The sequence below is a fragment of the Rattus norvegicus genome, chromosome 19, assembly GCF_021556685.1.
Source record: "Rattus norvegicus strain SHRSP/BbbUtx chromosome 19, alternate assembly SHRSP_T2T, whole genome shotgun sequence".
Lineage (NCBI taxonomy): Eukaryota > Metazoa > Chordata > Mammalia > Rodentia > Muridae > Rattus > Rattus norvegicus.
Genome location: NC_141552.1, coordinates 34803987 through 34818526, shown reverse-complemented (window position 1 = coordinate 34818526; position 14540 = coordinate 34803987). Strand labels below are relative to the sequence as shown.

General features: G+C 48.1%; 1 long non-coding RNA gene across 1 annotated transcript; it reads right to left on the bottom strand.

Annotated features, from left to right (window-relative positions):
* Positions 1 to 9731: 9731 nt before the first annotated feature.
* LOC147999366 (uncharacterized) lies at positions 9732 to 14455 on the bottom strand. Its single transcript, XR_015643976.1, has 3 exons — positions 14223 to 14455; positions 12351 to 13576; positions 9732 to 11332 (listed from the first exon to the last, which is right to left on the bottom strand). It is a non-coding gene; the product is annotated as an uncharacterized LOC147999366 (long non-coding RNA).
* Positions 14456 to 14540: the final 85 nt, after the last annotated feature.

Here is a 14540-nt window from a genome sequence, read left to right as displayed (position 1 = left end):
TCAATTCCCAGCACCCTCAAGGCAGCTCACAACCATGTATATCTCCAATCCCAGGTAATCCAAAGCCCTCGCCACCCTCCTTGGGCACAAGGCATATGCATGGTGTACATCCATACATGTAGGCAAAGCACTCATACAAATAAAGTAACATTTAAAAATATAAAAAAGGGAAGAAGTCTAAGAAAAACTAAGATTAAAAACCTCTAACCCGACATGATCCCTGAAATAACAGCCTTTCAGTGATCACTAGGTGTTTTTTTTTTTTTTTTACATTTAGGTACATTTTTTTAAAAAGTAAATATTTTGCAAATCTAAATTAGATTTGCAGGACATTACTTAGCTGACACGGGTTCCCACGAACTGTCTCACTTTCCCTTTCCTGTTTGAAATGACTCTCTCTCTTTTTTTTTTTTTTCGGAGCTGGGGACCGAACTCAGGGCCTTGTGCTTGCTAGGCAAGTGCTCTACCACTGAGCTAAATCCCCAACCCCTGAAATGACTCTCATGGTCAATGAACCAATGCTGTACAGGCTTCCTAAAGGTCCTTCCGTTCGAGGATGCAAAAGTACATTTAGATAGCATGTGTCCTGAAGCATGTCATGGTTGTGGTTACAGGACATCCCCCACCCCAGAGTGTACATATGAGACCTCAAAGTTCACTTCCTCCAACAAGACCACACTTCCTAGTAGTGCTGCTCCACATGGGCCAGGCATTCAAACAATTGAGTCTCTGGGGGCCAAACGTATTCAAATCACCACAGGCAATAAAAAATGAAGGATGAATAGTCATTGCATCTATGGGGCTTACTCCTTGGGTGCTGAACAGATAATGCCACACAGAGGGGAGCCCTGTGACAGGAGCAAGAGCACCCCTGGCTCTTGTCAGCTCTGTCCCTGTGGATCCTTTCAGCCTTCCCAGGAAAATCCTTCCCCACCCTCAGCAGGACTCTTCTCACATCTGCAGTGCTCAGGAGGGCTCCACAGGGCTCCACACAGGCAGGCACCGGGGAGCTCCTGGAAAGACAGCTCTCTTTCCTCAGTCCTCCTGCACCCCTGACCTGGCAGTTCCCTGTCAGCCTCTGTCTCACACCCTCTCCAGCTGCAGGGCCCTTTCCTCTTGGAGGTGGGGCCTGCCATTTTTCCTCTTTCTTAACTTCTCTACCTGCTCTCAAGCCTTTCGTCTTCTTCCTCTCCTTTTGCTTGGGAAACTTTCAAACATAGAGCAAGGTTGCACTAGTAATGCAATGAGTGTGTTTGTATCTCTTGTCTGAACTCAACAGTGGTTGGTGCCCTGCTGTTTTCTGTACCTCAGTGTGCCTGCTCTTTGACAGGCTTTATTAGTGGAGCTACAGAGCCCGTGGAGAGTAAGTTAAAGCCCTCTGACTCATCCCTCATAGTTTCAGCTGTGTTTTCTAAGAACAGGACATTCTCCTTCAAAGCTACAATTTAAATGTCAATGAAAGAAACCGTATATCAGCACACTATTCTTATATAAAATAAATTCCGTATTTAAAGATCACAGTTGTGGGGTTGGGGATTTAGCTCAGTGGTAGAGCACAAGGCCCTGGGTTCGGTCCCCAGCTCCAAAAAAAAAAAAAAATTACAGTTGCTCTTAAAATGCCTCCCCCCTTTCTTTGCACTCTTCTTTTTTGACCCAGGAGTCAGCCTGAGAATACGTATTGCTATGAATCAGAATGCTTGGCTTCCTCCAGAGCCCTAGGCTGTCACTCAGTAAGATCTTGTCTCTGTTTCAGTCCCCAACCCACAAGAGGCAACTCCTGGTCCCTCTATCCTTGTTCTGGAACCTTCTCTCTTTTTTCTCCTTCCCATGTTGGTGTCTCTGCAGGACAGAACCTCTGATTTAACTCCCTTCCCAGAGCCACATCTGTCAGAGTCTGGGGGAAAGAAGGATTGCTGGAGTCAGCCAGACCCAGATCGCAACTGTGGTTTCTCCCAAGCCCTACCCAGGCTCTGCTTTGCAGACTTCTGTGTTGTAAGCTGCTCTGAGTGGGTAGGACAGTGGGCTTTGCAGCCATCCAGGATGTTTCCTGGGTGCTGTCGGGATGCCTGGTTCAAAGTACACCCGGGTGGATGGAAGAGTGTGTATGGTACCCACAGAATTCACGAAGCAGGAGAACACGGAGCATCTCTTCTCAGCTCCTGGATGTTCTTCTTCCCCAGCTCTATCCAGTCTGACACTTCCCGACTTGATAGAGACCAGGCCTCGGATGAAAAACACATTTAATAACACAAGGAGTCAGGGCGTCTGGGCCTGCAGTACATATCTATAATGCCAGTACTTTGCATAGGATCCCAGCCATTCCACAAACATGATAATACCCCATAAGTTAGGCCAGCTAATAACCTCCCCCCCACAAACCCCAGCTTGCTACCCCAGAAGTATTCCCAAACCTTTGCTGGGTTTGAGTATCTGAGGCTTCTGTCCTCCCACAGTAGGAATGACAAACTGCCCGTGGAGCACTGTTGACATCAGATTCCTAAGTAACATCTGGGTCCCATTAAGCAGCAGAATATTAAAAACCAGGGCTGGCCAGGATCCAGCACCCAGCAGGAGGGGCGGGGCCACGACTCCCTTTCCAGGGTGATAGAGTTGCCTGGGCCTCAGGAGGCCCACCCAGTTTCCGCAGACATTCTGAGGAAGCAGAGTGGCGTAGTCTTTGCTAGCTGCCCAATACTGAGTTCTCTGAAGAGTCATCCCTGCCTGCCTCTCAGGTTTTTAAGAGCAAGGCGAGCTACTGACATCGTGACATGCTGACATGCTGGCAGACAGCTAGGGGACGCTCCGCCTGTATGGGCTTGGAGCTGAGGGCCACGGCTCCACCTAGTGCAAAGGACAATTCAGCCACCTGTGTACATGTGGACATCAGGCCACTCCTTGTCACTTGCTGCACTGGGTTCCTTTTACTCACGCTCTAATATCTGGTTCCCAGAGCAGCCGAAACATCCACTTCAGTCTTCACTACTCGGAGAAGTCAGGGGTCCAGCAAAGGTCATGCAGCAACATAGGTCTCCACCCAGACTACTGCACTGTGAATAGAGAGGAGTAATGCTGCTTTCACTGGGTGCCGACTTAAACCGTATCCCAGCGGCTATTTAAAAGATCTCTCAGACACTGAGCCACCAACCAGGCAGCATACACCAGCTGATATGGGGTCCCTGTCCCATGTACAGCAGAGGGCTGCCTGGTCTGGCCTCAGTGAGAGAAGATGAACCTAACCCTCGAGAGATGTACAGCCCCAGGGCGTGGGGAGGTCTAATGGGGTGGAGGTAGAGTGGGGACGTCCTCTTGGAGATGGGGGAGGAGGTACGGGATGTGGAACAGTCAAAGGGTGGACCGGGAAGGGGATAACGACTGGACTATAAAAAAATAAAGGGGTTGGGGATTTAGCTCAGTGGTAGAGCGCTTGCCTGGCAAGCGCAAGGCCCTGGGTTCGGTCCCCAGCTCCAAAAACAAAACAACAACAACAAAAAAAAAGAATTAAAAAAAAGATTAAATAATAATAATAATAATAATAATAATAATAATAATAATAATGAAAGCCTCTAGATTATTCTCAAAATAATTGGTGCCAAAACTAGAAGATGGCTCAGAAGGTAAGGCCGCTTGCTAATGCAGGCAAGCATGAGGACCTGAGTTTGAATCCCCAGCACCTACATGACAAGGCAGATGTGGCTGCACAGAACTACAACCCTAGTGCTGTGGGATAGAGCCAGGTGGACACTGTATCAAGGGAATATGACAGAGATTTAGGAGAATGATACCAGACAGCCTCTGCCAGTCCCCACATATACTTACTGACGTGTGTGCACCCCTTCACACGTGCACCTGTGTAGGCTCACACAAGTGAAAATGAAAACCATTTTGAGGCTGGTTCAAGCTGCATGCTGAATAAATGAAGTTGGGAACCAGGCTGACCTTGTAGTGGGTTGGTCGGATGATGCCAGGTATTCAAATGCTAAATACTGTATCTCAAGACTTGGACGCTCCAAGGCGAGCAGAACCTCACACATACCAGCTTTTTCATGTAAACCTTGCTTCCCCAAGTTATCCATGATTGGTTAATAAAGATGTCTACAACCTGGGCTGGGCAGAAGAGAGGAAGGCAGGGCTTCAGTTCCCAGGATCAGGGTCTGAGGCAGAGGCCACAAGGGAGGAGGAGAAGAGGGAGAGGAAGAGGTCACCATGGGGTTGGTGGATCATGAGTACGTGGCCGTGAGGGCTGGCTAGTTAGAGTAGGAGCAGCCCAGGAGGAACATGGCAAGTGACATCTCACATTATTTTTTTTTTCTTTTTTTTTTGGAGCTGGGGACCGAACCCAGGGCCTTGGGCTTGCTAGGCAAGCGCTCTACCACTGAGCTAAATCCCCAACTCCGACATCTCACATTATTGACAGGGATGTAGACAACATAGCATAGAGGGCTGCTCCCCGTCCAGCTCTAGTGCTTTAAGGCTTGTTATAAATATAAAGGGTTTGTGTCTTTTATTTGGGAACTAAATGATCTAAGGTGGGGTTAAAAACCCCAAATAATATTTGCCACTACATGACCTGGCATCAAATGACAGGGTTCCTGCATGAGTTCCTGGTACTGAAATCCTGCCAGTGTGTCCCTCTAGGCTATGCTTTTCACAAGGAAGAAAAGGGTGGGGTTCACCTACTGCTCAGTACGTGCAGGACATGTCATAGGCAGGAATAGAGCCAGTGCCCAAGTCACCCAGCATCACCATCTTTGGGAAAATTGCCTTCAGGTCAGAGTCCAATGGAGGCATGAATCACCCTGTGTTTCTCTGTTCTCAGTTTCTAGGACCTGCCTCTGCTCTCAGTTGGATTTAGGCCAGCAGGATCCCTATGGTGTATAGGGAAAATGTCTGCACCTAGCACTCACATGGGCAGCTTACGAGGACAAGCAAGTGGCCAGGAAGAGCATGTTGGGTTTTGTTGGGTAGGGGTGTGTGGAAAGACACGAAAACACAGCCTTTGTCGGAAGCAGAGCCTGGCTACTGAAGCCGAGCAAGGCTCACAGCCTCAACCCAGCAGCTCTTCTGGTATCATGGACTGCAGGCTCACGCACAAGGAATCAGGGCAGATGGGGTGGAAGAGTCCATCAGGATCAGGTAGGCCGCACTTCTATCTGCCATTGGGGAAATTGAGGTCCGAACACATTGTCACCTATGGACAGGGGACAAGATGATATCCTGAGTTATGTAATGTGGGGATTCTACTGCACACGCTCCATCTCCACAACGCAGAGGTCAGGCCTGTGACCTCCCTTAAGTCAGGGGAGAGGTGAGTGAGTTCTGCAGTGGGAAGTCTTCAAGGACGTGCTCTCTGTAAGCACGGCATCCACTGGGAGAACTGTGCTGAACAGCTGGCTAGAAGATACCCCTAGCTCAAAGAGCTAGCTCTAGAAAGGCAGGGAGATGTCGCAGAAAGAGGGTTGTAATATTACAGCCATCTACTTCTTGATGGTGCCCTTGTATTGTGCAGAACCAGCAGTAAACTGGGCCCTAGTCTTCTCTTCCTTAGTCAACCAATAATAGGGCACATCCAATGAGGTGACTTGTGCATGTTTAGCAGCAGACAAGCATTGTAATGGGATAGAAACCACAGGCATTTGAAAAACTTCTTTGTGTAACTTGCTTGTGCCCTCAGGACCTCCTTGGGCTTGATCAAATTTATATCACTTCTATTTGATACTGGATTACTGCTGTCATGTCCTACTGTATGGCGAGTCTGGTATTAGACAGTTCATGATGGGGAGCTCAGGTTACATGGTAACTTGGTGGTTCATTACCAAACCTTCAGTTACTACTAAAGTCCATCGCAGGCCAAGAACTCAAGAGGACAGTTATCTACAGATGATGGTAGAGCCTTGCTTCAAAATCCTAAAAGGTATCTAGCCTTGGGATCTGTAGGCTTAGATTTTTTACCTTCAAATCCTAGTTTATTTAGGGTTCTTTTTTTTTTAATTTTTTTTTAAATTTATTTATTTATTATATATAAGTACACTGTAGCTGTCTTCAGACACACCAGAAGAGGGCATCAGATCTCTTTACAGATGGTTGTGAGCCACCATGTGGTTGCTGGGAATTGAACTCATGACCTCTGGAAGAGCAGTCAGGTGCTCTTAACCGCTGAGCCATCTCTCCAGCCCCTATTTAGGGTTCTTAAACACTTCAGCCTCCCTTCTAACCTAACAACCGGAGGTAAGAGAGAAAAAAGGTTAATAGGAAAAAGGTGTTATGGACCGGTTTAGAAGTAGCTCCTTGGACGATTCCACTCTTCGAAATCAGATATCAGCAGTCCATTTCACTAGCAAACACCAAACAGGGATTAGTAGCAGAGGCACGATCCATTCAGCAGAAAGAACAAGGCTCCCCTGAATTGACCCAAGTCAGCAAAATCAGCCAGAATCAGTCAGAACACCACGGGAAGTTCTTTGACACCTTTCTCTCTATGAAGCGAAGACCAGCAAAGACCAGAGAAACATTTCACAGCATAGGATTGCAAGAGTGTCTTCTCACCGTTTGTGTTTCTTTCTCAACATCAGGCATCCTCTCGTGTCTGTTCTCATCAAAACATCACACACCCTCCCACAAGACAGCTTCCAGAAAAACATCACGTCACACAACTGAGTTGTTAAAAAAAACAAAACAAAACAAAACAAAACAAACCCAGAAATTTCCACTTCACTGATCTACCTGTCAAAGGCTTCAAACAGCATCCCTGTCTGACACTGGTACCTCAAGTACCAGTCTGATGGCTCCATGACCCAAGTGGTAGGGCAGCCTGCACAGCAGCCTGGATCTGTTGAAGAGCCTGCTTTCGTTACAGGCCCCACACTCACAGCTAGCAGTCTTCCAATTCACTTTGTATCTGAACTGGAGTAACACAGCCAAGAGAGGCATACGCCACTCCAGAATCCAAACAGATCCACTAAACAGTGTGCTTCTTTCTTGGTGGTGAGGGGCCAGACGCAGTAACTTATCCTTTGTCTGAGAAGGAATATCTCGGAGCTGGAGAGATGGCTCAGAGGTTAAGAGCATTGACTGCTCTACCAAAGGTCCTGAGTTCAAATTCCAACAACCACATGGTGGGTTTTCATCTGTAATGAGGTCTAGCATGTATGAAGACAGTTACTCATGTACATAATAAATAAATAAATCTTTTTTTAAAAAGAGGAGAAGGAGGAAGAGGAGGAAGAGGAGGAAGAGGAGGAAGAGGAGGAAGAGGAGAAGGAGGAGGAAGAGGAGGAAGAGGAGAAGGAGGAGGAGGGAGAGGAGGAAGAAGAGAAGGAGGAAGAGGAGGAGGAGGAGGAAGAGGAGAAGGAGGAGGAGGAGGAAGAGGAGAAGGAGGAGGAGGAGGAAGAGGAGAAGGAGAAGGAGGAAGAGGAGAAGGAGGAGGAGGAGGAAGAGGAGAAGGAGAAGGAGGAGGAGGAGGAGAAGGAGGAAGAGGAGGAGGAAGAGGAGGAGGAGGAGGAGGAGGAGGAGGAGGAAGAGGAGAAAGAAGAGGAGGAAGAAGAGGAGAAGGAGGAGGAGGAAGAGGAGAAGGAGGAGGAGGAAGAGGAGGAGGAGGAGGAGGAAGAGGAGGAGGAATATCTCTGCAAGCCCCATAGCACAGGAGTCCTAGAAACTACACTGAGGCAGAGGACCTGGAATTTTGGTTGGATTTACTTCCCATTGTCTTAGTTTAGGGTCACTATTGCTGTGATGAAACACCATGGCCAGAGCAACTTGGGGAGGAAAGGATTTATTTGGTTCATACATCCCAGCTCATCATCAAGGGAAGCCAGGACAGGAACTTAGGGAAGGAATCTGTGGGCAGGATCTGCTGCAGAGGTCACGGAAGGGTGCTGCTTATTGGCTTGCTCCCCACGGCTTGTTCAGCATGATTACCTATTGAACGCAGGAACACCAGCAGAGGGATGGCCCCATCCACCATGAACTGGGGGGGCCTCCCACATCAATCAAAGTTTAAGAAAATACCCTACAGGCTTACCGACAGCATGATCTTACGAAGGCATTTTTCTCTTTTTTTCTTTTTTCTTTTTTCTTTTTTTCTGGAGCTGAGGACCGAACCCAGGGCCTTGCGCTTGCTAGGCAGGCGCTCTACCACTGAGCTAAATCCCCAACCCCAAAGGCATTTTTCTCAATTGAAGCTCCCTCCTTTCTTATGACACAAGATTATCTTGTATCATGTGACACAATACTAGTTAGCACAGCCCTCCTCTGGGGCGTATGTATTAACAAAAAATCCAAAATGGTTGCTATCTCCTGCTCACTTGGTCCAATCAACACAACGTGATCAGTACAATGGACCAATATGACAGTTTTGTTTTTTTTTTTCTTTTTGTTCTTTTTTTTTTTTTTTTTCCGGAGCTGGGGACCGAACCCAGGCCTTGCGCTTCCTAGGCAAGCGCTCTACCACTGAGCTAAATCCCCCACCCCAATATGACAGTTTTTTAAATGTATTTTTTTTATGTTGAGTACACTGTTGCTGTCTCCACACACACCAGAAGATGGCATCAGATCCCGTTACAGATGGTTGTGAGCCACCATGTGGTTGCTGGGTATTGAACTCGGGACCTTTGGAAGAGCAGCTGAGCCCTTTCTCCAGCCCCTCAATTGACATCTTGTAGAAGAGACAAATGATCAGGATCCCTTTGAACAAGTTATGACATGAGACTGGAATGTTAATGTGTCCTTGGGGTCACCTGGAAAGTGTGTTGCTGGCTTTGGCATCCAAGAGCATTACTTATGGTACCTTGTGGACAGGTACCGTCTGCTAGATTAACAACGGCAAACCATGTACCAGGAGGTGTGTTAACCTGCTCAAGTCGGGACACCACATCTGATATAGCAGGAGACTGTACCAAATAGGAGACTTAAAAGAGGTGGTTGCCAGGCAGTGTCTGCACACACCTTTAATCCCAGCACGCAGGAGGCAGAGGCATGTGGATCTCTGAGTTCAAGGTTAGACTTGGTTTACAGAGTGAGTTCCAGGGCAGCCAGGGCTATCTGAGAGATCCTGTCTCAAAATAAATAATTAATTAACTAAATTAAATTAAATTAAAAGCAATTTGCCTTTATGATCCCATTTGTCTAGAACCAACACTGGTATGACTTTCTGTATCAGTTGCTTTGCTGTTGCTGGGTTAAAATGCCAGGACCAGGGGCTGGAGAGTGGCTCGGTGTTAAGAGCACTGACTGCTCTTCCAGAGGATCTGGGGTTCAACTCCTAGCACCCACATGCCAGCTCCTAACTGCCTGTGACTCCAAGATCTGATGCCCTCACACAAACATAAATGCAGATGAAACAGCAATGCACACAGAATACAAATAATAGATAATTTTTTAAAAATGCCCTGACTGAAAGGGTTATGGATATAGAGGGAAGTCCCCAATGGTGGGGAGACATTGCTGCAGGAGCAGGGACCTGAGATACCACATTTCCACTACAAATAGGAAACATAACAGACTGGAAGTAGGGTGAAGTTACAAACTCTTTTTAAACAGTTTTTTTTTCAGATTTATTTGACGTTACATGTTTTGCCTGCATGCATGCATGTGTACTGTGTGTGCCTTGTCATACTAGGGCATTTGATTGTCCCCGCCAGTGGGGACCCAGTTATTCAGGGTCCCGAAGAGGCTTTCTACCTGTGGGCCAAAATGGGGGTGAAGAGAAGGAGACCAAGCAAAAGTTCTGTTGTCAAGGTCTCGTTTATTGGGATGAACGTTACAGCTTTTAAGGCTTTCAGGTAGGGGGAGTGACCTTTGTGAAACATGAAGGAGGGGGAGATGAGGATATAGGCAGTGATAGCTGGAGGCAAAGAGGTCAGGTGATGAGGTCAGGTGGTGTAGACTGAGGAGATAACTGGTATCTGCTCGAGCTGAGGCATCCCTTGAATGTTATACTCCTGTGCCGTAAATTCATGGGAGAGGCTTTCATTCAACAATCTTAAGACTTAAGGCAGTCATCTTAGGGGTGAGTCTCTGTGGCCAAACAGCCCAGAGTCACCTAGTCACTTTGAGCCATGCCGTCAAAAAGCGGCTAGGCCCAAATCCAATATGGCTCCGTGCATTTGATCCCCTGCAACTTCAGTTACAGATGGTTGTGAACCACTGTGTGGATGCTGAGACCTGAACCCGAGTCCTTAGCAAGAGCAATAGTTCTCTTACCGTTACTCCAGCCTAAGCTACAAACTCAGTCTAACGCCAGTAACATCGCAGCAACTCTCTGAAAAGTTCTCAGGGAGAACTTTTTCTCGGGATGGAGACCCTCTAACTCTAAAGACCAGACCGAGACACCACAGGATGTAATCAGCAAGAGGATTTGGTTTATTGTCGGGATACACAGGCACAGGCACCTGTGGGCGCTACAGTCACTCGGGGGACTGGCGCGCCCCACGGAACCAAGGATGGGCTTTTATAGGATTTTGGGGAGCAGAAGCAAGCATATAGAAGCAGATGTATGGTTATAGGGATATAATTGGTGGATTCTAATATGGCAAGGGTTTAGCCCGGGGGCAAGTTTCTTAGCTACCTTTCTGGAACATAACGACTGACTCGGCCCCCCAAGGGTTTAGCCCGGGGGCAAGTTTCTTAGCTACCTTCTTGGAACATAACGGCTGACTCGGCCCCCCACCAGGGTGTGGGACCTCTCCCGGGGCTTTTTTTATTGTCAGGTGTTTAACCGAAGTCGTCCTGTTGCCAGGCCTTCAACCAAACACATCTTGCTTGGCAGCCGCTGTGTACTCAGTGTTCTAACCTTTCCCTGAACCAGTCATCTTAAGTATAGCCTTGTAAAATGGCGTTACTGTTGTTAAGCTGGGGTCTTTTATTCTCTCATTTTTTTTTTTGTTAACTTTGAGTGAAATCTTTCACTCGACTTGGTCAAGAAATTTTTGTCTGGTGGGGGCTTATTCCCCCACTGACTCTAGGCCACAAAAGGACTAGGAGGAGCCACGTAGGAGTTTTAACTTTAAGGGGTTTGGAGTGTGTTGAACTCTCTATGTCTGGGGTGTAGTGTTGTAATTCTTTAGACCGGACTGTCTTGACGTGTGATGTGTGGATCTAAGCCGCGACTCCGTCTACCTTTAGGGCGGTCGGGGTAGTCAGGAGGACGGTGTAGGGTCCTTTTTATCGTGGCTCGAGATTTTTGGTCTGGTGTCTGTGCACCCACACGGTGTCTCTAATCTGGAACGGGTGTGGCACCACCGGATGTTCAAGCTCGTCCTGGTAAGCAGCGGCCAAAGGTCTCTAGACGTCTCTCTGCACAATCTGTAGGGCCTGTAAATGGGCCCTCAGAGAAGGGCTGTCAACAAAATCAGCAATGTTTGAATCAAAGAAATGGACAAATGGGGGTGGTGTTCCATACATTATTTCAAAAGGAGTTAGACCATGGGGGCCCGGGGTATTCCGGGCCCGATATAGAACTAGGGGAAGGAGGGCCACCCAATCCTTTGAGCCAGTTGCAAGCGTAAGTTTGGATAAAGTCTCCTTAATTGTTCTATTCATGTGTTCTACCTGACCTGAACTCTGGGGTCTATAGAATTTTCAATCAATCCCCAGCAATTTGGCCACCAACTGACTTACTTGGGAGACGAAAGCGGGCCCGTTGTCTGACCCCAACGCTTGAGGCATGTCATATCTGGGAAAGATTTCCTCGAGGAGCTTCTTGGTGACCATTTTTGTACCTGGTTTAATTTCAGTAAAATCAATTTTCCAATGGATGTCGGGACGGTGTCCCCTAGGACGAACTCCTTGTCCAATCATGGTCTTTCCCGGGTTAACCTGAGCGCACGCTTTGTAACTCTCAGTTACCTTTTGTATCGCTTTGTCCCGATTTAAAAAAAAACACAGATTTATCTCTTCTCGATCTAGTAAGGTTTTTATCTTCTTATGTAAAAAGGAGATCAATTTAAAAGTCCTTTGTAGACCCACTGTTTTAGTTGAGGGTGGTAGATGGCCCCCATTTTTTTCTAGGAGCTCTATGTCCTCATGGGCGTAAACCCAACTAGTTTGTCCCACTGGTGGGGGCATGGGTTGGTCTGGGCTATTTAAGGGCAAGATTTGTTTGCTCATGGCCGCTTCTCGCGCCGTGGCATCGGCCAGCCGGTTTCTTCGTGCCTCTGGGTTGTGCCCTTTCTGGTGTCCTGGACAATATATAATACTCAGTCTTTTGGGCAAGAATAGGGCTTCTAAGAGGGCCAGAATTTTAGCCATATCTTTACCCTCAGATGTGAGCAGCCCCCACCTCCGGTAGATCTCCCCGTGGATGTGTGTCGTGGCAAAGGCATAACGGCTGTCTGTATATATATTTAGCCTCTTACCTTTTGTCATCTTGAGCGCCTGAGTCAAGGCAATGAGTTCAGCCCGTTGTGCGGAGGTACCAGCAGGCAGGGCTTTCGCCCAAATCACTTTGTCCTCCGTAGTGACCGCAGCTCCAGCCTTTTGCTCTCCCTCTGCCAAGAAGCTGTTGTCATCCGTGTACCATGTGTGGTCAGCATTCTGAAGAGGCTGGTCCGATAGGTCCGGCCTGGTTCCATGTACTTCTGTGAGGATTTGTAGGCAGTCATGCTGTTTTGTCTCCTCTGGTAGAGGAAGCAAGGTGGCAGGATTGAGGGCGACTACGGGCCCAAACTGAACCCGTTCTGCATCTAGTAACAAGGCTTGGTGCGAGAATTAGAGAGCCAGCGGTCTGGGAGCTGCTTTACCAAGGCCTCCACTGCGTGGGGTGCTAGGATGGTGAGTGGCTGTCTCAAAGTCAATTTTCTAGCGTCCTTGATCAGGACAGCAATAGCAGCCACCATCTTTAGGCACGGTGGCCAGCCGGAGGCCACAGGGTCCAATTTCTTAGACAGGTAGGCCACAGGGCGTTTCTAGGGTCCCAACCTTTGTGTTAGGACCCCTTTAGCATACCCCTGTTTCTCATCGATGAACAGTTCAAAAGGTTTGCAGGAGTATGAGGGTGGGATGTTGAACCCTAAAGTCAGGAGCAAATTGTAAGGGTTTGGAACAGTCAGATGAATATCTTCTATCCTCTTGTTGACCTTTCTCAAGTCTTGTACTGGCCTATAATCTCCAGTGTCAGGTTTCTTACAGGCAGAAGAGGCGTATTCTAAGGCGACCGGCAGGGGATTAGGATGCCTTGATCTAGAAGCCTCGTAATGTGAGGCCTTATACCTTGATAAGCTTTATGTGACAGGGGGTATTGTTTTATGGAGACTGGAGTTGTCATTAAGGGGGGCTGTTGGAGCGCCAACCCCATCCCACCAGTCTCTGTCCAAGCCAGTGTCCTGTCCCGGTTCTTAGGGTTAGAACTTGAAGGGGAGTTCCGTGGGGGCCAGTTATTTGGGCCCCTCCTTCTTAATTTGTGCTTTTAGTTTGGTGAGCAGGTCACGGCCCAGCAGAGGGTACGGGCAGTCCGGAACATGTAAGAAGGAATGGGTCACCTTACCGGTAGCCAGCTGAACCCGACGGTCCGTAGTCCATCGGTATTGTTTCTCACCAGTAGCTCTTTGTACCCAGGCCGTCCGGTCGCTGAGTTGTCCTGAAGCTTGAGTGAGGACTGAATGCTGGGCTCCTGTGTCTACCAGGAAAGTAACCGGCTGCCCCCCAACTTTAAGCGTTACCCTGGGCTCAGGGGGGGGCTCCTGGCCCTGACCTCCCTAATCTTTATCTAGAGCCAAGAGGGAGGTTCGTGGTCGAGGCTTTCGGGGTCCGCCAGGCTTCTTGGGGCACTCTCTGGCCCAGTGCCCTTTCTCTTTGTAATAGGCACATTGATCTTTATCCAGCTTCAGCCCCTTTCGAGCTCCTCCCTATCTCCCTTCCTTTCTTGGCCCTGAACTACGGCGGCCAAGATTCGACTCAATTCTCTCTCTTATTAAAAATCTTTTCAGCTTCTTTAAGTAAATCCTGTAATGTATAGCCCTGCAAATTTTCTAACCTCTGTAACTTAGTCCTGATATCTGGAGCAGCCTGCCAGATGAAGGACATAGAGACACTCGTCATTTGTCCTGGGTCATCTGGGTCATAGGGAGTGTACATACGGTAGGCCTCCTTAAGTCTCTCTAGAAAGGCGGAGGGAGTTTCCCCTGCTTCCTGTAATACCTGTTTTACCTGAGCCAAATTAGTAGGGCATCGTATAGCCCCTTGGAGACCCGCTAGAAGCAACTGGCGATAAAGGCGTAGGTGTCCCTTACCTTCAGCTGTATTAAAATCCCAGTTTGGTCCTCAGGCAGCTGGGTGGGACGCCCATCATCTCCCAGAACATGTTTTCTGGCCTCTAGGAACACTCTTTGTTTTTTTTCTGAGGTTAAGAGGGCCTGTAAGAGCTGTTGGCAGTCATCCCAAGTAGGCTGGTGGGTAAGTAAAACAGATTCTATTAGGTCGGTGAGTGCCACCGGATCTTTGGAGAAAGAAGGGTTGTGTTGTTTCCAATTGTAAATGTCAGCTGCTGAAAACGGCCAGTATTGGGTCTGGCCACCGGTTCCCTGTCTAAGTGGGAAAGCCTGGGAGGT